Source organism: Perca fluviatilis, chromosome 7, assembly GCF_010015445.1.
Source record: "Perca fluviatilis chromosome 7, GENO_Pfluv_1.0, whole genome shotgun sequence".
NCBI classification, from domain to species: Eukaryota; Metazoa; Chordata; class Actinopteri; order Perciformes; family Percidae; genus Perca; species Perca fluviatilis.
Window position 1 is genome coordinate 40,711,571 of NC_053118.1, and position 20,691 is coordinate 40,732,261.

Below are 20,691 nucleotides of genomic sequence, written 5' to 3' on the forward strand. Positions count from 1 at the left end.
ATACTGATCACTGACTTTATATATGTATATTGAAGTGATACTGACCACTGACTGTATATATGGATATTGAAGAGATCCTGGCGTTAAAGACCAGCTGATCGCTGCCCGATTCTTTGAAATGAACGGCCGCATTGTATTGTCGGACATCGTTTGAATCGTCCAGCTCGGGTCATATCGTTATGTTCTGTAATACAGCATATACTGTAATATTTCACCGGAATAACGACCAAAATAATATTATTAAAATAAAGAAATGCATACTATGATAACAGCTAAATAAATGTTGATAGATGTAGCGTTATAGTTTAAAGCTAACCCGCCGAAATAGACGCGAGAATAATAACATTAAAATAAATACATATAAACCATGATGATATCTGCGTGAATAATGTTGATTAAAACAGTGGTTATTGGGCTACAAAATACCAATAATAACTGTCACAGATTTCATTTTTTCTTTACCGGTATCCGACGGTGAGGGAATAACATGAATGTCTATCCGATCGGACCCCCTCGGTCGAAAAATAACCTCAAGGGTACACCTCTTTCGTTGAAAATTGACGGGGTTCTTGACCATATGTCATACATTTGACTAGTAGGGGAGACTGTGTTGTGTGTGTGTTGTGTGTGTGTGTGTGTGGGTGTGTGTTATCTGTTTGTGTGTCAGCTTCTCCTCCACGCGCACACACCACCCGGCCTTGCTGGGCTGTGGCCTGCTGTTGACAGTGTGATGTAATGAGGCTGAAATCTTTTCTCATGAAACTCTAGTGAGGAACAATATGAACACAGTCCCTCTCCTGTTGATATCTGATCAGATCTCATCAGAATCAAGTTCCTCTTTCACACAACAAGGCAACAGAACAACCTGTCTATCTACTCTGCTAAGCTAACAGCTAGCATCTGCATGTGTCTGTGTGTTTTTTTTTTGTGTTGTGTGTGTGTGTCTGTGTGTGTGTTCTGTGTGTGTGTGTGTGTGTGTGTGTGTGTGGTGTTTTTTGTGTGTATTGTTGTCTATTGTGTGTGTGTGTATGTGTGTGTGTGTGTGTGTGTCTCTGTGTGTCTGTGTATGTATGTGTGTGTGTGTGTGTGTGTGTGTGTGTGTGTGTGTGTGTGTGTGTGTGTGTGTGTCTGTGTGTGTGTGTGTGTGTGTGTGTGTGTGTGTGTCTGTGTGTGTGTGTGTGTGTGTGTGTGTGTGTGTGTGTGTGTGTGTGTGTGTGTGTGTGTGTGTGTGTTTTTCTGTGTGTGTGTGTGTGTGTGTGTGTGTGTGTGTGTGTGTGTGTGTGTGTGTGTGTGTCTGTGTGTGTGTGTGTGTGTGTGTGTGTGTGTGTGTGTGTGTGTGTGTGTGTGTGTGTCCAGTCTTTCCTGTGAGGCAACCGTGTTAAAACCTGATCAACGGTGCGGGCTCTGTTCTGTTCATTTCAAGTAATTTATTTAGCATGTGTAAAAACAACCATAGTTGACCAAAGTTCTTAACAAGCTCAAAACCCCAAAAAATAATAATACACAAACAACATACACAATACAATATAACCAACAGTAGAAAAAGGTCAAGGTGTCAGAGCTCAACTTGAATTGAAAAAGACAACGAATAGTCGTCTGTCTGAAGCAAGGACCAGAACTTATTAGTGGTCCGAGCAGTTCTTATATGAATATGTAAAACTATTCCAGAGGTTTGGAGCAGCCAGTGTATCCGACGGTGAGGGAATAACATGAATGTCTATCTGACGGGACCCCTCGGCGAAAAAAAACCTCAAGGGTACACCTCTTTCGTTGAAAGGATTGCCAGGGTTCTTGACCATATGTCATACATTTGCGAGTTGGTAGTGAGACTGTGTTGGGTGTGTGTGTGTGTGTGTGTGTGTGTGTATCTGTTTGTGTGTCAGCTTCTCCTCCACTCGCACACCCACACACCGGCCTGTTGGGCGCTGGCCTGCTGTTGACAGTGTGATGTAATGAGGCTGAAATCTTTTCTCATGAAACTCTAGTGAGGAACAATATGAACACAGTCCCTCTCCTGTTGATATCTGATCAGATCTCATCAGAATCAAGTTCCTCTTTCACACAACAAGGCAACAGAACAACCTGTCTATCTACTCTGCTAAGCTAACAGCTAGCATCTGCATGTGTCTGTGTGTGTTTGTGTGTGTGTGTTTGTGTGTGTTGTGTGTGTGTGTGTGTGTGTGTGTGTGTGTGTGTCCAGTCTTTCCTGTGAGGCAACCGTGCTAAAAACCTGATCACGGCAGTGGGCTCTGTTCTGTTCATTTCAATTAATTTATTTAGCATGTGTAAAAACAACCATAGTTGACCAAAGTTCTTAACAAGCTCAAAAACCCAAAATTAATAATATACACAAACAATACACAATACAATATAACCAACAGTAGAAAAAGGTCAAGGTGTCAAAGCTCAACTTGAATTGAAAAAGACAACGAATACGTCTGTCTGAAGCAAGGACCAGAACTTATTAGTGGTCCCGAGCAGTTCTTATATGAATATGTAAACTATTCCAGAGGTTTGGAGCAGCCAGTGAAAAGGCTCGGCCACCTTTAGTTTTAAACCTGGATCTGGGAACATCGAGGAGCATCTGATTGGAAGACCTCAGAGCAATGCTGCAGGCTACAACAGTCTGAGGCTGTATCTCCTCATCTGGCCCACTTGTTGGGCCTGTACCGGGAAGTTTTGCTGCTTTGTGTCTTTCCTGAGAGGCAACCGTGCTAAAAACCTGATACACCGCTGCTGGCTGTGTAATCAGAGACCCTGTGTGTAAAGGCCGATATCCTTCCTGTTAATATCTAGGTCTTAGGGCCAGGGGCCTCCCTGATGGCTGCAGCTAGTATATCTAGGCCTTAGGGCCAGGGCCTCCCTGATGGCTGCAGCTAGTATATCTAGGCCTTAGGGCCAGGGGCCTCCCCTGATGGCTACAGCTAGTATATCTGGGCCTTAAGGGCCAGGGGCCTCCCCTGATGGCTGCAGCTAGTATATCTAGGCCTTAGGGCCAGGGGGCCTCCCTGATGGCTGCAGCTAGTATATCTAGGCCTTAGGGCCAGGGCCTCCCTGTGCTGTCTGCAGCTAGTATATCTAGGCCTTAGGGCCAGGCCCTCCCTGATGGCTACAGCTAGTATATCTAGGCCTTTTAGGGCCAGGGGCTTCCCCTGATGGCTGCAGCTTGTATATCTAGGCCTTAGGGCCAGGGGCCTCCCTGATGGCTGCAGCTAGTATATTTAGGCCTTAGGGCCAGGGGCCTCCCTGATGGCTGCAGCTAGTATATTTAGGCCTTAGGGCCAGGGGGTCTCCCTGATGGCTGTATTTGCCCTCTGCTTGTCCTTACCTTGTTGGGCATCTCTGGACCTTTGTGCTGGCCTCCTCTCTTCCTCTCTTCCTCCCCAGACACCACAGTTAACATACAACCCATGGCCCCCTCACCTCCCCATCCCGGTTGTGTTGACTGTACTTCGGTTCGCTGAAAGAATCCTGAAACTAGAAGGCAGAGTCTCCACACTGTACCAACTCCATGAAGCTGCTGGTCACCTTTTAAAGAATGGGGAATTAGAAACCTTCCAACTGATGACAATGATTTCACTGTTTCTCCCAGCCAGACTATTTTTCCTTTTTTTTTTTCTTTTTTTGTGTAGTTATATTTTTGTTGTTTTCCTTCTTACCAGAGGAAAAGGAGAGAGAAAATGTGCCCTTTTGTTATTTTTTTTTTTTTTTTTTTTTTTTTTCTCTTAGCTAATATATTTTATATTTCATATTTTTCGTTTTTTAGTTTTCGCTTTGGAAAATATGATATTTTATTCATATAAAAGTAGTAGAAAAAAAGGAAAAAAAAATAAAATAAACTAAAACACATATGTCTATTGTTGTATCTTGGTTTTTTTTTTTAATTAATAACTAAAAGGTGGTTGTGTTTGTTTTTTGTTTTTTAACAAAAGACAGCAAACGCACAGCAACGGAACAAAAGGGGCCCCCAAATTGTGCAGTGGAATGGAGGGTTTTATGAAAGATTTAGAAGACTTATTAAATAAAACGGCTACTAACAAAGGGAGTCCTGAGGCAGGCTGAAGGAGATCAACAACCACAATACAGAAATCTGAAGACTAGGGAATCAAACACAAGGAACAGAGAGACTTAAGGAGCAACAGACAGAGATCTGACCCCAGAGAAAGGATGGACAGAAACTAAATAGAAGAGGTAACGAGGGACAGGTGACATGAGGGCTGATGAACAGGTGAGACACATCAGGGCACAGCAGCCAATCACAGAGGAGGGAAAACACACAAGGCAGGAAGTAGAACAAGACATGACACAAGAACAACAGACACTACAAAGTACAACAGGAAACTGGAGCATGAAACCTACACAAGGATAGAAGTAAAACTAGACAGAGAACACAGAGAACTGGTAACACACAACCATGAACAAGCAGGAGACATTAAACACATCATAACATCAAACATGTAGAGATCAGAGCTGAAGGTGAACAGATTATTTTTAGTTAGTGCTCCACTTGTGTTCAGTCTGTTCTTGTTTCAGCAGAATCTAAACTGTGGAAGAGAGTCAGGGCCCATCTGGTGGAACAATCCTCAACTCATCCTCACACACACACACATTGATCTCTCTTCATTAAGAGAGAAAACAAGACTTTCACCCAGGAAACTGGTGTTCATGTCCTGAAGAAGTTAAGTCAACCTCTCTTTTTAATCCTCCATTTTCTGCTCCATCAGTGAGATCATTCCCTTCTATTCCCACATGGGCCCCCAAGGACCCCCACTAACTCTCCCGTCTGCTCCAACCTTTCCCTCCCCCATTGTCATCAGACATTATGCAGAGTCTGAGTACATCACTGCTCTCCCTGGTTTCACCTCCTCTACCCACTGCAGAGCCCATATTACAGCCTGCAACTCTGTTGTATGTACTGAACCCCCCTCAGTCTCTTACATGTTATTACCCCCAAATCTGGGGTGGAAAATGCAAACCCTGACTTCACAGTTTTCATGTCTTGATCCCTGTCTGTGTAAATTTGGAGTTACTGGTGGACAGCAGTCCATGCATACATACGGTAGATATAAAACAATAATGTCTAAACCAGGGGGTCAAACTCAACTTCCCTGAGGGCCAACACTGGAAACTGAGAATCCCATCCAGAGACAGACATGTAGACTTTGGCTGCGTTCAGACTGCAGGCCAAAGTGGCCCAAATCTTCAGAAGTAGTGTGAACACTCAAATCTGGCCCAGATCTGATTTTTTCAGATCAGATTCAGGCCACTTCCATATGTGGTCCTGAATCAGACACAGATCGCTGTGCCCTCTCTCCCCGTGGGGAGGGGGGCCCCCCTGCTCCCGGTGCCGGTCCTCAGTGACGGCGCGCTCACATAAAAGCGTCAGGGGTCTCTGCGGCGATGTCGGCAACCCGTCCTGAAACAGCGGACCACACGGACGTGCCCGAGTCAGAGGTACGCCCCGTGGAGTGAGGGGCCGGGCATGGGGGGCTGAGGTGGGATCCCGGTCCCTCGGGGTCCGGCAGCGTCACCGGCCTGTCTCCCCCGCACCATGGGGGAGGGGTGGAAGCGACGATAGGACCCGAAAGATGGTAGGGTGGGCAGGGGCGACGAGAGGAAACTTTGGTGGAGGCCCGGTAGCGTCCTGACGTGCAAATCAGTCATCCAGTCACACACACACACACACACACACACACACACACACACACAAAAAACAAACACACACACACACACACCACACACACACACACACACACACACACACACACACACACACACACACACACACACAACACACACACACACCACACACACAAACTACCCCCTGTTAGTGAATTTGCAGCCATAAGCCAAAATATCCAATGTGTCTCTCTTTCTCTTCATTCTTCTCCTCCTCAGTACCTGCTCATTAATGTTACGGCTGCCATTACACAAACATTTTGAAATAAAAGGTAAAATGCTTATTTCCCTAATTAACCTCCCTAACTTTAGTGCAACAGCTGCTGCATCTGATGTCATTGTTATTGTACTTTTGCGCATGCGGTCAGTTTGATACCACAAACAGTTCACACTGGAATCTGATATAGGCCTCATTTTAAAAGGTCATGTGAACAGCCAAACAAAAAAATCAGATCTGAGCAAAAATCAGAATCAGGCTTTAAGACTTGCGGTGTGAAGCCAGCCTTAATTAACATGCTTTTATTTAAAAAAAGTCAAATATCTTTGACTGTATTACTTCATGTCTCATATAGTCTTCTCACTTTGGTCTACAGAAAGCCCTTGTAGTATCCGTAGATACAACCTTGCTCTATTCATGTTCTGTTAAGAGCCTATATGGAATTTGCTCGCTGAAGATTTACAACTTTACCTTATGTCTCTGTTAGAGGCTTATATGGGCTTTGTCTATTCTTGCTTTCTACCCCCACATATATTTTGGCACCAGGTCTGTCGTCTCTCCAAGTTTCTGCAGGAGCTTGTAAATTGATGCTGAATTCTTTGATGAAATAAACCCTTTTAATCCAAGAACAGTGTCGGCGAATTCCTCTTTATACATCACCACAGCATCGCTATTAAAGACACCACACCCTGAAAAAGTTCCTTAGTCATCAGAGAATTTAGCAAATCAAGCCAAACAAAGATGAAATTTTTCAGTCCCAGTAGACTCCCAGCAACCTGTTTCACAGCCTGAATATCAAACTCTGCTTCTCAAAGTCAGCAAATCTGACAAAATCTGCTCTCAGTGTCGTGTAGTTGCAGTTTTAAAAGTCTTTTGTTTTTGTTGCGCACAACTAGATGGGCCAAAAACTTATTCTGAACCCGGTCCCCCAGCAGTGACTCTGAGGACCTTTTAAGGGCCCCCCGGACCTCCAGCAGTACTGTGAGGACCCTCTAGGGGCCCCGGACCCCTGCAGTAATAAATAAATAAAAATAAAAACAACTTGTTTCTTCTTTAAATGAACAGCTTCATTGTTTGAAGGAAGTGGAATTCAACCAAGTACATCTTCTTAAATTTGAGGTACTTGTACTCAGAGGGAAATATTGTAGTTTTTACTCCACTACATTAATCTGACAGCTGGGTAAAGATTTGTATTTTTCTTTAAATCAGCAGAAAACTGTACAGAGTTTGGTTGGTGGAGGAATCAGGTGGTTTTGATGAGATGAGATTTGATGTGAAAGATTTCCCAAAATCCAGAGGTGGAAAGTAACTTAGTACATTTACTCACATTTAAGGTTGTTGTACTTTACTTGAGTATTTCCTTGTTCTATTACCTTCTACTTGTACTTAACTTCATCTCAGAGGGACAATTTATCAGTCACCAACCAAAGTCTGTGCAATTATCAGAATATTTAAGTAACAACACAAAATGTCTCATTTTATTTATTCATTCATGTATTTTCTATTTTATTTTATCACAAGTATTATAACATTACTCTGATTTCAGTCATATTACATGTTTTTGTTTCCATTAAAACTTACTCATTTAGGCTGAATATAAGCAATATATATATATATATATATATATTTCCCTCTGAGATGAAGTGGAGTAGAAGTAGAAAAGAGCAGAACATGCACCCCCTAAAAACAGTTGGGTTATTTTATCTACCCAACCGCCCGGGTTATGAAATGTTTTACCCATTATGGGTTATTTATATGGAATTTGGGTTATTTTGTGCAACTCATGCTTGACTCAAAATCCATCAACCCAACATACATCGGTTGACCCAGCACTTGGGTTGTTTGTGCTCCGAACGTCATCAACAGAGTCCACCAGAGTCCGCACCCCCCGAGCTTGTCACAGCAGAGAACCAGTCTGGTCATCCAACGAGGCAAATAAATAATAAAAGGTTTGTGTACACTAGCTACATGTCTAATTCACATTGTCTGTGTTGCGTTACCTATTAAAGTAGTATCTTTATAATATCGAGGCTAGTTGGTTGGTTTGGCTAACAACGTAGCTAACGTTAGCCATTTAGCCGTTATCATGGAAGCACAGATCTGGTCTGAATTATATTAATGAATTAATGAAACAAGTTCATAACGCCCATGGGCATATGGTCATGTTTATTGAGTTCACCAGGCTAATTTGCCAGCTAGTTTCAAGCTAGCCAGGTGATTCGCCAGTTAACTAGTTTACTAGCCAACAGGCTGTCAGGTAGCTACTTTGCTAGCTATATTATTTTAACTGGCTATAAATGAACATGCTTGTTTTTCCTGAAGCCACAACTATTCATGTGAAGTAAAAAAATAACAATTTACATGTATGCAATTGGTCATATGAATTGTATAGGGAGAGAGAGAGAGATGAGATTGTATTCTCTATATTTTGTGATGCTAAATAAAATGGCTGTTATCTTCTCACATTCTGCTGCTAGTCTGCATTGCTTTTACATGGTGATATCCCATAGTTTATACAATAGCAATTGTATTTTTGCTTAAGCTCTTTTTGTGTTTGTTTCAGATCAATGGACAGCTTTGTCATTAATACTTTGACAGAGTGCCAGAACTTGTCGAAAGATTTAAAGAAATAGAAAGAAAGAAAGAAATATTTGTTTTCCCATCCACAGCATCTCAAGTTTGCATTGCTACTCAAGCCATTTTCATACATGAATTCTTATGAAATATAATTTCCTCTTTTTCAATAACTTCCATGTAATGTGTCAAAGTGACTCCAATAGATGAATAGGGCACATGTCTTTTGTAGGCAAATGATGGAATATGCATGTTTATTACTATGTCTTCCTTTTTAATTACCCATACATTTTTGTTTTGTACTCCTATGTTGTAAAAACAAAGATGTCTTTGTGTTTTCTATTTTTGTCTTTCAGAGGAGGGGAATGGCTGAGGAGAGTTTTCTTCTTTTAGACCATCAACAAGTTGATCCCAAGAGCTGGCCCTAGGCTGAAGTTCCTCAAAAGATTTAGAGGACTTGTAAGATCAATGTAGACATGAGAGGCTCAATTCTTCAGTTTTCCACACACTGTTATTATTTCTGAGTATTTATTTATTTCTGAGTTTCTTTGGGAAGATGGCTTATACTAGGCAAATGTCAGGGGGTATCTAGAGTCTTTTTGTGCATTTTTCATCCAGTACACGCAGCACCAACACATTTCCAGTGTAGTGAAAGTGGTTGTGGTAGGACATTTGTTCAGCCAGTTTATGCATAATTGTTGTTTTGCTCTGATACCAGATAATGTTTTCCTACCTGAGTGATATGAACTGCACCAGTTCCACTATATTGTTGATATTAAATAATGTAATATAATACTTTTTCAAAGATTCCATTATGTTGTTTTTGTATTGTTTAAGTGTTTATTGCATAATATATGCATACATTTAGCATGTATTCTGTTCTAGGTTTGTAGTTTAACATTTTTATAGCTATGGGTAGTCTATTGCAATTTATTTTAGAATTAATCTGGCATATGGGTTAATTTGACCCAGCATTTGGGTACATTATATAACAAATATGTAGTTGAATCAACCTAGAATTGTATTTAATTGGACCCAGCATTTGGGTAGAATATTTAACTCATCTGTTGGGTTAAAATGACCAACCCATCTTGCTGGGTCAAATTAACTACTGTTGGTCCGGTGCAATATTGATCCAGTGGTTCTAGTTGGGTTATTTTTTACCCCATCATTGTTCTGTGTGAAAATACTCAAGGAAAGTACAAGTACACCAAAATGTGTAGGCTACTAAATTTGCAGGAAAGTTTCTTGTTTTGTTTTGTATTGAGTATTTGTTTTTTTTTTTACCACTTTCTACTTTTACTCCACTTCACAAAGTCTCTTTGTTGTTACATAACCGGAACTACTTTATGAATGAGTGAACATGACCACATTAAACACAGACCCAGAGTTACACTGTCATATGTGTTTTATTGAACAGGTAGTAATAGATTACTCGGCTATATCAGGTAGTAACAGATTACTGACTTTTTCAAAGTGAAAAGGTTAATTGTTGACGTTACATCCAATTATGAGTCTCTTGTTGTTACGAGGAACTCCATTACAATACTGACAGTGGGAAGGTCTGGCATCCTGATTCACCAGGTTACCCTCAACAATTGGGAAAATAGTATTGCTAATTTGAAAGACCCTTGCATAACCACGGATTGGGCTTGCATATTTGCGGTTTTATCCATGGGGATATCGGGCGAGGATAAATCACTGGCCTGCAACGCTTTAAGTACGTAGTACTTCTGCAGGTTCTGGTCCGAGGAACATGAGCGCAGCAGAGTCAGCAGAACACCAGCAAAGATAGAGATCTTCATGTTGATCTGGAGAACACAGAGTTATAAAAGCTGTTAGAGACTTTTACTCTGACATATCTACCATCTCTTTTATATTATCATATAAAAGCTGTTAGAGACTTTACTCTGACATATCTACCATCTCTTTATATTATCATATAAAAGCTGTTAGAGACTTTACTCTGACATATCTAACATCTCTTTATATTATCATATAAAAGCTGTTAGAGACTTTACTCTGACATATCTAACATCTCTTTATATTATCATATAAAAGCTGTTAGAGACTTTACTCTGACATATCTACCATCTCTTTATATTATCATATAAAAGCTGTTAGAGACTTTACTCTGACATATCTAACATCTCTTTATATTATCATATAAAAGCTGTTAGAGACTTTACTCTGACATATCTAACATCTCTTTATATTATCATATAAAAGCTGATCATATAAAAGCTGTTAGAGACTTTACTCTGACATATCTAACATCTCTTTATATTATCATATAAAAGCTGATCATATAAAAGCTGTTAGAGACTTTACTCTGACATATCTAACATGTCTTTATATTATCATATAAAAGCTGTTAGAGACTTTACTCTGACATATCTAACATCTCTTTATATTATCATATAAAAGCTGGTTAGACTTTACTTACCTGACATATTTAACATGTCTTTATATTATCCTATAAAAGCTGTTAGAGACTTATTTCTGACATATCTAACATCTCTTTATATTATCATATAAAAGCTGTTAGTGACTTTACTCTGACATATCTACCATCTCTTTATATTATCATATAAAAGCTGTTAGAGACTTTACTCTGTCATATCTACCATCTCTTTATATTATCATATAAAAGCTGTTAGAGACTTTACTCTGACATATCTACCATCTCTTTATATTATCATATAAAAGCTGTTAGAGACTTTTTTGACATATCTAACATCTCTTTATATTATCATATAAAAGCTGTTAGAGACTTTACTCTGACATATCTACCATCTCTTTATATTATCATATAAAATCTGTTAGAGAACTTAGTCTAATCTTACCAGACTGTAAATGGGTGAATTAATGGTTTATTTCAACCAAAGCAGAGTGATGATTGTTGGAAACGGTGGAAAGATGAACCGTAGTAGGCTTTGATAGTTTTATTTAGTTTCTGTCCACTTTGAATGAAGTGTGTTTACGATGATAAAAGTAGTGATTATTTACATGGAGTCTGGTGGGTTTGGTGATATTGGACCCTTACCTACCATATGGTTTTAGTTTTATTAATGGAGTTCTGCAAAACTCATAAATAAACATCCTGATGCAGTTAGAATAAGGCAGACCGAGAAATGTTTGAGACCATCAAACTGAAAATAAAACTAACCTTTTGTGTTTTTGTCTTTGCAGCTGAAACAGAATCTAAACCAATCTGAGAAGTTTTAATGTGTTAAAGAGAGAATAATAATCTAATGTATATATTTACCTGAATGACAGGAGAGAGATGAGTTCTAGAGTCAGCAGCAGGAGGGATACCTGGAATATCACATGATAACAAACACTATGTTACATCACAGTTAACTACATTACATCACAGTTAACTACGTTACATCATATTTAACTACATTACATCATATTTAACTTCTTTAGAAAACAATCGAAAAAAGGAGCAAAAATGTCAAAGAAATGACTGTAAATTATTTTTTGTTTGATGTTTGCAACCTTAATGAGAAAACAACAAAATAGTTGAAAAGGTGCCCCAAACAATAAAACGAACATTTAACATGTGACCAAAACGTTAAATAATGTTGGAAAAAAACAAGAAGAACAAAAAAACATCAAAAAGTGACAAAATGTAAAAAAATGACTGTAAATTATATATTTTTTCAGTTTGTAACATAAATTGTCAACAAAAAAGTTAAAAAGGGTGCCCAAAAAAAAGAATTAAAAAAGTGACTAAAATGTTGGAAAAAAACGACAAAACAATCGTTAAATAAATCATTGAAAAGCTGATGAAATAATAAAAGTTGGAGAAGAGTCAGAGTCTTACCGAAGAGTTGGTGGAGAAAGTTTCAGGTACGAAGGTCCAGAGATGTAGAAATGTAAAATCTAAGTCTGAAGATGAAGAAGAGCAGAACTCTGACACGATGCAAATCTGAAGAATCTTCAGACAGAGAAATTAAATAATCTGCAGTCTTATATCCTCCGACAGAGAGAGAGGTTGTCTCTGAAACAAACAGCTGAATATCATCTCCACATACGGTAAACATTCAGCTACAGGTTCGAGCGTTAAACCCCACAGATCAGATACATCAGAATAAACAGTTTCTATGGTTACAGGTCAAAGGCGTTCGACACGCATTCCATTTAATCAGAAGAGAAGTTAGGATAATAGCAGGCTCATGCTGTGTTGTTGTGAGTCAGCAGCTACACTGAGTACGTTTACATCTACTTTATATTCCACTATTACTCTGTATGAGATACATGTTGACAGCATATTCTGGTTGGATATTCTGAATTAAACCTTTTTCTTAACCCGCTTTGTAGGTCTCAGTGGCCGTTAAATGCCTTTACAGTCTGAAATTCTGTCTGTTTTAATCTGACAAAACCCTAATCTGTTCTTTGTCATACCGTAGTGCACCACTTTTGGTGTCAAGACATTTTTCCAGATTAAGATGTGTTTGATATTCTTGTATTATTCAGGTTTTAGAACCATTGCCGTGCCGAAAAATGTATCCAAAACATTCAGAATCTGAATCTGAATCTGCGTTTCTACTGCAGTTTGTGACAGTTTATGGTCTCTCGCCTGTTTATTATGGTATACGCGCTCTGCTCTGTGCGTTGCTATGGTTACTGTTAAACATTATCAAAGACGCAGATATCAACAGGTTTTTGGATATGGAGGCAAACAATGCAGTGAATTTCTATTACTGCATGTAAGCCATCCTAGGTATTAGGAGCAGTGGACAGCTACACATACAGCGTCCAGGGAGTAACTCTGGGTTCAGTGCCTTGCTCAGGGACACTTTGACATGTGGCCAGAGGAGCGGGGATTGATCCCCCAACTTTGTGGTTATGGGGTGACCTCTCTACCTCCAAGCCACAAGCCACCCAACAAAGTGATATGTAGCCATACTGAAGCACATCACAGCCACAATTATTTCACATCTTGCTGTGTGGACTAGCCAGACCCTCCTCCGCAACGCTGTGAAGGAAGGTCTGGCAAAGCAAGACTAGGTCAGCTGTAGTTGTTGGTTCAATTCCCTGAGGATAGGTGACTGTGAGCCGGGTACAGCAAGCACCGCCAGCTGCCGGTCATTTCAGCGGGTGACTGTTACGTTTAGGCAAGAAAAACTGAGCCGCTATGCAGCGATCAAAGTTAAGTTTAGGAAAAGATCCTGGTTTGTATTAAAACACTCCCAAGGAAGAAGGAAGTTTCTTGGGTGAAAGGCTTTGGTTTTCCCCAGGAAGTGAACTCGCTGTCCCTTTTCCATTGCAGATTTTAGTACCGCCTCAGCGTGACTGGTCGTCATAGCGACTGCCGGTGCGTGCGGCTTGGTAGCGTGTATTTCCGACTCATTTCCTGGCTCTCCTTCTCCGAAAACAACATGAAATCAACAAGATAGTTAACTTCTCCTGCTCCTGATCTCCCACCGTGGTCAGAAAGAACAGTTTCACACACTATATGACTCTAGAGTCACTACTCATCATCACTCTCTCACTCACTTTACCACACACACACTCACTAGGACTCTAGAGTCACTACTCATCATCACTCTCTCACCCACTTTACCACATACACACACACACTATATGACTCTAGAGTCACTACTCACCATCACTCTCTCACTCACTTTCACCACACACACACACTCACTATATGACTCTAGAGTCACTACTCATCATCACTCTCTCACTCACTTTACCACACACACACACTCACTATATGACTCTAGAGCAGTGGTTCTCAACCTTTTGTGCTAGCCCTCTATCCATTATCCAGGTCCCTAACGCCCCCATCAAATATTATGTAGGCTAATTGCCCTGATATTAATGATTACTCCTAATATAGGCCTATTATTGTCGTTACTATTGTTATTAAAAATAATCAATAAATCAAATCATTGAATGACAAACAACACATGTATTAGTTTCCCAGGTATCAAAAAGCCATGTGAATAGAAATATTTACAGTTTTTTTTTTTAAATGCAACCATTTGACATTCAAATTAAATAACAGCAGCCAATCAGAACGACTAGATATGTAACATTCAAACTATAATTAGGTATTATCAAAAGGCCTGCTGCATGGTGTGAACCTCAGCACCTTTAGAAGATGACTATCATTTGAATGTCCTTTTTGGTTGTGAAGTGACCTTGGGTGTCATGAAAGGGCTTTAAATAAAATGTATTATTATTATTATTATTATTATTATTATTATTATTATTATTATTATTACAAACACTAACAGTAGCCAATCAGAAACAACAGCTAGCAATTTAACATTCAAATCTATTTTTCATTCAAATTGTTCCAACGGAAAACAAGCTTGCACTTATCATGGGGTAAAAGCAGGATTACACACACACACACACACACACACACACACACACACACACACACACACACACACACACACACACACACACACACACACACACAGAAACAAGGTTTTCATTTTGGTGATTTGGTTAGAAGAGTCTAGGTTAGAAGAGTCTAGGATTTAAGAGTCTAGGTTTGAAGAGTCTAGGTTTGAAGAGTCTAGGTTTGAAAGTCTAGGTTTGAAAGTCTAGGTTTGAAAGTCTAGGTTTGAAAGTCTAGGTTAGAAGAGTCTAGGTTAGAAGAGTCTAGGTTAGAAGAGTCTAGGTTAGAAGAGTCTAGGTTTGAAGAGTATAAGTTAGAAGAGTCTAGGTTAGAAGAGTCTAGGTTTGAAGAGTATAAGTTAGAAGAGTCTAGGTTTGAAGAGTGTAGGTTTGAAGAGTCTAGGTTTGAAGAGTCTAGGTTTGAAGAGTCTAGGTTTGAAAGTCTAGGTTAGAAGAGTCTAGGTTAGAAGAGTCTAGGTTAGAAGAGTCTAGGTTTGAAGAGTCTAGGTTTGAAGAGTCTAGGTTTGAAGGAGTCTAGGTTAGAAGAGTATAAGTTAGAAGAGTCTAGGTTTGAAGAGTCTAGGTTTGAAGAGTCTAGGTTTGAAGAGTCTAGGTTTGAAAGTCTAGGTTAGAAGAGTCTAGGTTTGAAGAGTCTAGGTTTGAAGAGTCTAGGTTTGAAAGTCTAGGTTTGAAGAGTCTAGGTTTGAAGAGTCTAGGTTAGAAGAGTCTAGGTTAGAAGAGTCTAGGTTAGAAGAGTCTAGGTTTGAAGAGTCTAGGTTTGAAGAGTCTAGGTTTGAAGAGTCTAGGTTTGAAGAGTCTAGGTTTGAAGAGTCTAGGTTAGAAGAGTCTAGGTTAGAAGAGTCTAGGTTAGAAGAGTCTAGGTTAGAAGAGTCTAGGTTAGAAGAGTCTAGGTTAGAAGAGTCTAGGTTAGAAGAGTCTAGGTTTGAAGAGTCTAGGTTTGAAAGTCTAGGTTTGCTATCGCCTGTCTTGCGAGTAAATAGCAGAAAAAACGTTTGGAGAAGCGCAACCCCACATCGGCTGCGTTTGAGGAGGGTGGAGTCCCGTACAGTAAACAGTGACATCTCTTCCTCTATCGCTTCAACAAGAAAGTTTTAAAACAGCAAACACAAGCCCTGAACTGGCCGGGAGTTTGGGGAACAGCTAAATGTTTGCCAAACAAGAAAGCACAGTCGATATCTACGCTGAAAAAAAAAAAAAAATCTCTCGCTTCGTCTCTTTTCTCTTTTTCGTGAAATTAAGCTGCCTTCAGGTACAGTAGGAAACGTTGGGTTCTATAAAAGATCTGACGAAAAACTGTTACTGTGAAATATAAAGTCTACTTGTGCTACATTGGGGGATTAAAGAATACATCAGGACGTCGCACCACCCTAGCGGCGATGCTGCTTTCTGAAGGCAGCTTCACGCTGAAATACGGAGCTCATTTAAGACGATGCTCTGACTTCCCCGTTTCCATGAAGGCAGCGAGCCTGCGCCGAACAATGATCCACCGTCTCGTCCAGTTGCAGTGCCGTGAACTGGCAGGTTTTTAATGTTGCAGAAAACTGTTTTTTGCAAGTAGTTTAAGTGTAAACATGTATTGTTTATTGTGAATCTTTGGTTTAAACTAGCTTTCCAAACAAACGCCCCCAAAGGGCACCTCAACGCCCCTTTCCAAAATATTGCTTCCAACGCCCCCATCATCTTCTGAACGGCCCCGGGGTGTACCCCTGACAACTGCACTCTAGAGTCACTACTCATCATCACTCTCTCACTCACTTTACCACACACACACTCACTAGGACTCTAGAGTCACTACTCATCATCACTCTCACTCCCTTTACCACACACACACCACTAGGACTCTAGAGTCACTACTCATCATCACTCTCTCACTCACTTTACCACACACACACAACTCACTATATGACTCTAGAGTCACTACTCACCATCACTCTCTCTAACTCACTTTACCACACACACATTCACTATATATGACTCTAGAGTCACTACTCACCATCACTCTCTCACTCACTTTCCACACACACACACACTCACTATATGACTCTAGAGTCACTACTCATCATCACTCTCTCACTCACTTTTACCACACACACACACACACACACACACACACAAACACACACTATAAGACTCTAGAGTCACTACTCACCATCACTCTCTAACTACCTTTACCACACACACACATACACACACACACACACACACACTATAAGACTCTAGAGTCACTACTCACCATCACTCTCTCACTCACTTTACCACACACACACACACACACACACACAAATATAAGACTCTAGAGTCACTACTCACCATCACTCTCACTCACTTTACCACACACACACACACACACACACACACACACACACACACACACACACACACACACACACCTATATGACTCTAGAGTCACTACTCACCATCACTCTCTCCACTCCACTACCACACACACACACACACACAAACAACACACTATATGACTCTAGAGTCACTACTCACCATCACTCTCTCACTCACTTTACCACACACACACACACACACTATATGACTCTAGGAGTCACTACTCACCATCACTCTCACTCCTTTACCACACACACACACTCACTACTTATATGACTCTAGAGTCACTACTACCATCACTCTCTCTCACTTTTACCCACACACACACACACACCCCCTATATACGACCCTAGAGTCACTACTCCACCATCACTCTCTCACTCACTTTACCACACACACACACACACACACTATATGACTCTAGAGTCACTACTCACCATCACTCTCTCACTCACTTTACACCACACACACACACACACTATATGACTCTAGAGTCACTACTCCCATCCTCTCTCACTCACTATACCACACACACACACACACACTCTATGCAAATTTGCACTACTACCAATTTACTACTTACCACACACACACTACACTCACTACATGACTAGAGTCACTCCACCATCACTCTCACTCACTATACCACACACACACACACACACACACCCCACTATATGACTCTAGATCACTACTCCCATCACTCTCTCACTCACTTTTACCACACACACACACACACACACTATAACTCTAGAGTCACCACCATCACTCTTCTACCACTTACCACACACACACACACACACACACACTATAACTCTAGAGCACTACTCCCATCACTCTCTCACTCACTCTTTACCACACACACACACTCACTATATGACTCTCTAGAGTCACTACTCACCATCACTCTCTCCTCCTTTACCACCACACACACACACCCCAGTCACTTCTACCACCATCACTCTCTACTCCAACCACACCCCACCCAACACTCCTATACTCACTCCTCTCACCTCACACATACACACACACTCACTAACTCTAGAGTCACTACTACCCACTTCTACCAACTACCACACACACACACACACTCTCTAGAGTCACTACTCACCACCTACCTCCCCCACTTCCTACTCACACACACACACACTCTATAGACTCTTAGAGCACTCACTCACCATCACTCTCTCACTCACTTTACACACACACACACACCCACCTATAACAGACCTTAGAGTCACCCTACTCACCATCACTCTCAATTCACTTTACCACACACACACACACACACTATATGACTCTAGAGTCACTACTCACCATCACTCTCTCACTCACTTTTACCACACACACACACAAACCATATGACTCTAGATCACTACCACCATCACTCTCTCTACTCACTTTACAACCACACCACACTCACTAATGACCCTAGCACCACCCACCCCACTCACTTACCAACACACACACCACACTATACCTAGAGCACTTCACCCATCACCTCTACCCCCACACACACACCCCCCCCCCCCCCCCCCCCCCCCCCCCCCCCCCCCCCCCCCCCCCCCCACTCACTTTTTACCACACACACACACAATATACTCTAGAGTCACTACACCTCCTCTCTCACTCACTTTACTACACACACACACACAAAAAGCCCACACACACACTCAATGGACTCTAGAGCCCCCACCTCCCTCCTACCCTTACCACACCCCCATCACTATATGACTCTAGAGTCACTCACTCACCATCACTCTCTTCACCTACCACACACACACCCCCCCCCCCCCCCCCCCCCCCCTCATATGCTCCTAGCACTACTACCATCCTCTCCACTCTACTTTACCACACACACACACACTCACTATATGACTCCTAGAGCACTACACCATCACCTCTACTCCTTTTACCACACACCACACACACTCACTATTACAAACACACCATCACCCCCACCACACACACACACACTATATGCTTCCCCCTCCCCTACCCCCCCCCCCCACACTTCACTACTCACCATCACTCACTCACTCTTTCTTACACACACACAACACACCCACTAATGACTCTAGAGTCACTACTCACCATCACTCTCTCACTCACTTTACCACACACACACACACTCACTATATGACCTCTAGACACTCACTCACCCCATCACTCTTACCTACTTTACCACACACACACACACTACCACTATATGACTTCCTAGAGTCACTCACCATCACTCTCTACTCACTTCTACCACACACACCACACACACTCACTATATGACTTCTAGAGTCACTCATCAGCCATCACTCTCTCACAAAACTACTTCTTACACACACACACACACACACACATACACTTTTTTTTTCTTTTTTTTTTTTTTTTTCTCTTCACCCTCTCCTCACTCCTCCCATTCCCACACACACACACACTTCCTATATGACTCCTAGAGTCACTACTCACCATCACTCTCCACTCTCTTTATCACACACACACACACACTAAACCCACTACTACCATCACTCTCACCCTTACCACACACACACACACACACACCACAAAACCTACCACACCCACACCCCCCCTCCCACACACCAACACACCAATTAGGACTCTAGAGCACTTACTTCACCAATCACTCTCTCACCTCATTCTTCACACACACACACACACAAACTCATCACTATGACTCTAGAGTCACTACTCACCATCACTTCCCCCTTACTCACACACACACTCACCATATGACTCTAGAGCACTACTCCATCACTCTCTTTACCCTTTACACACACACACACTCACTATATGACTCTTGAGCACGCCACTCCATCACTCTCTCACTCCACACACACACTACTTTACCACTCCCTTTTTCCCCACACCACACTCTTTCCACACTACACTCCCCCTCAACACACACCACACCCCTCACACTCAATAATGACTCTTAGAGCTCTACTGCCATCACTTCTCTCACTTCTAAACACACCACACTCACTAAGTCTGGTCCCTTGCCATCCTCTCTCACTACTTCTAACACACACACACACTCACTATATGACTCTAGAGTCACTACTCGCTGTCAAAGCGCCACTGCACTCTTTCACTTGACACACACACCAGCAAAACTAGTATAACCATCAGGTCACTTCTATGCTACGGAGAAAGCTCTTGCATGGAGCCTCAAAGCAAGAAACACCGTGGCTAAACCATTTAAAAATCCCGGCCTGGTCGCTAAAAAATGTAGTGCAGTGAGTGATGATTCTTTCCACCAATCAGCAGCCTGCAGTGTTTCAAGTCACCTTTCAGTCTGCCCTTTGCCGCTTTGAACCCGACTGAGGCAGTACCAACCTAAAAAGTACCTTGTTAGCAGGTACCAGGACTTTTTTCGTAATGGAAACCAAAAAAGGCGGTAGTAGAGCTCGAGGCGTAGGCAGTAGGTACCATGTAATGGATAACGGCCATATATACAGCAGCCTTCAATGTGGTGCAAAAAG

The 20,691-nt window shown here is 41.4% G+C and overlaps 1 long non-coding RNA gene across 1 annotated transcript; it reads right to left on the reverse strand.

Annotated features, from left to right (window-relative positions):
- Window positions 1–10,241: 10,241 nt before the first annotated feature.
- LOC120562416 lies at window positions 10,242–12,328 on the reverse strand. Its single transcript, XR_005639783.1, has 3 exons — window positions 12,303–12,328; window positions 11,739–11,788; window positions 10,242–10,281 (listed from the first exon to the last, which is right to left on the reverse strand). It is a non-coding gene; the product is annotated as an uncharacterized LOC120562416 (long non-coding RNA).
- Window positions 12,329–20,691: the final 8,363 nt, after the last annotated feature.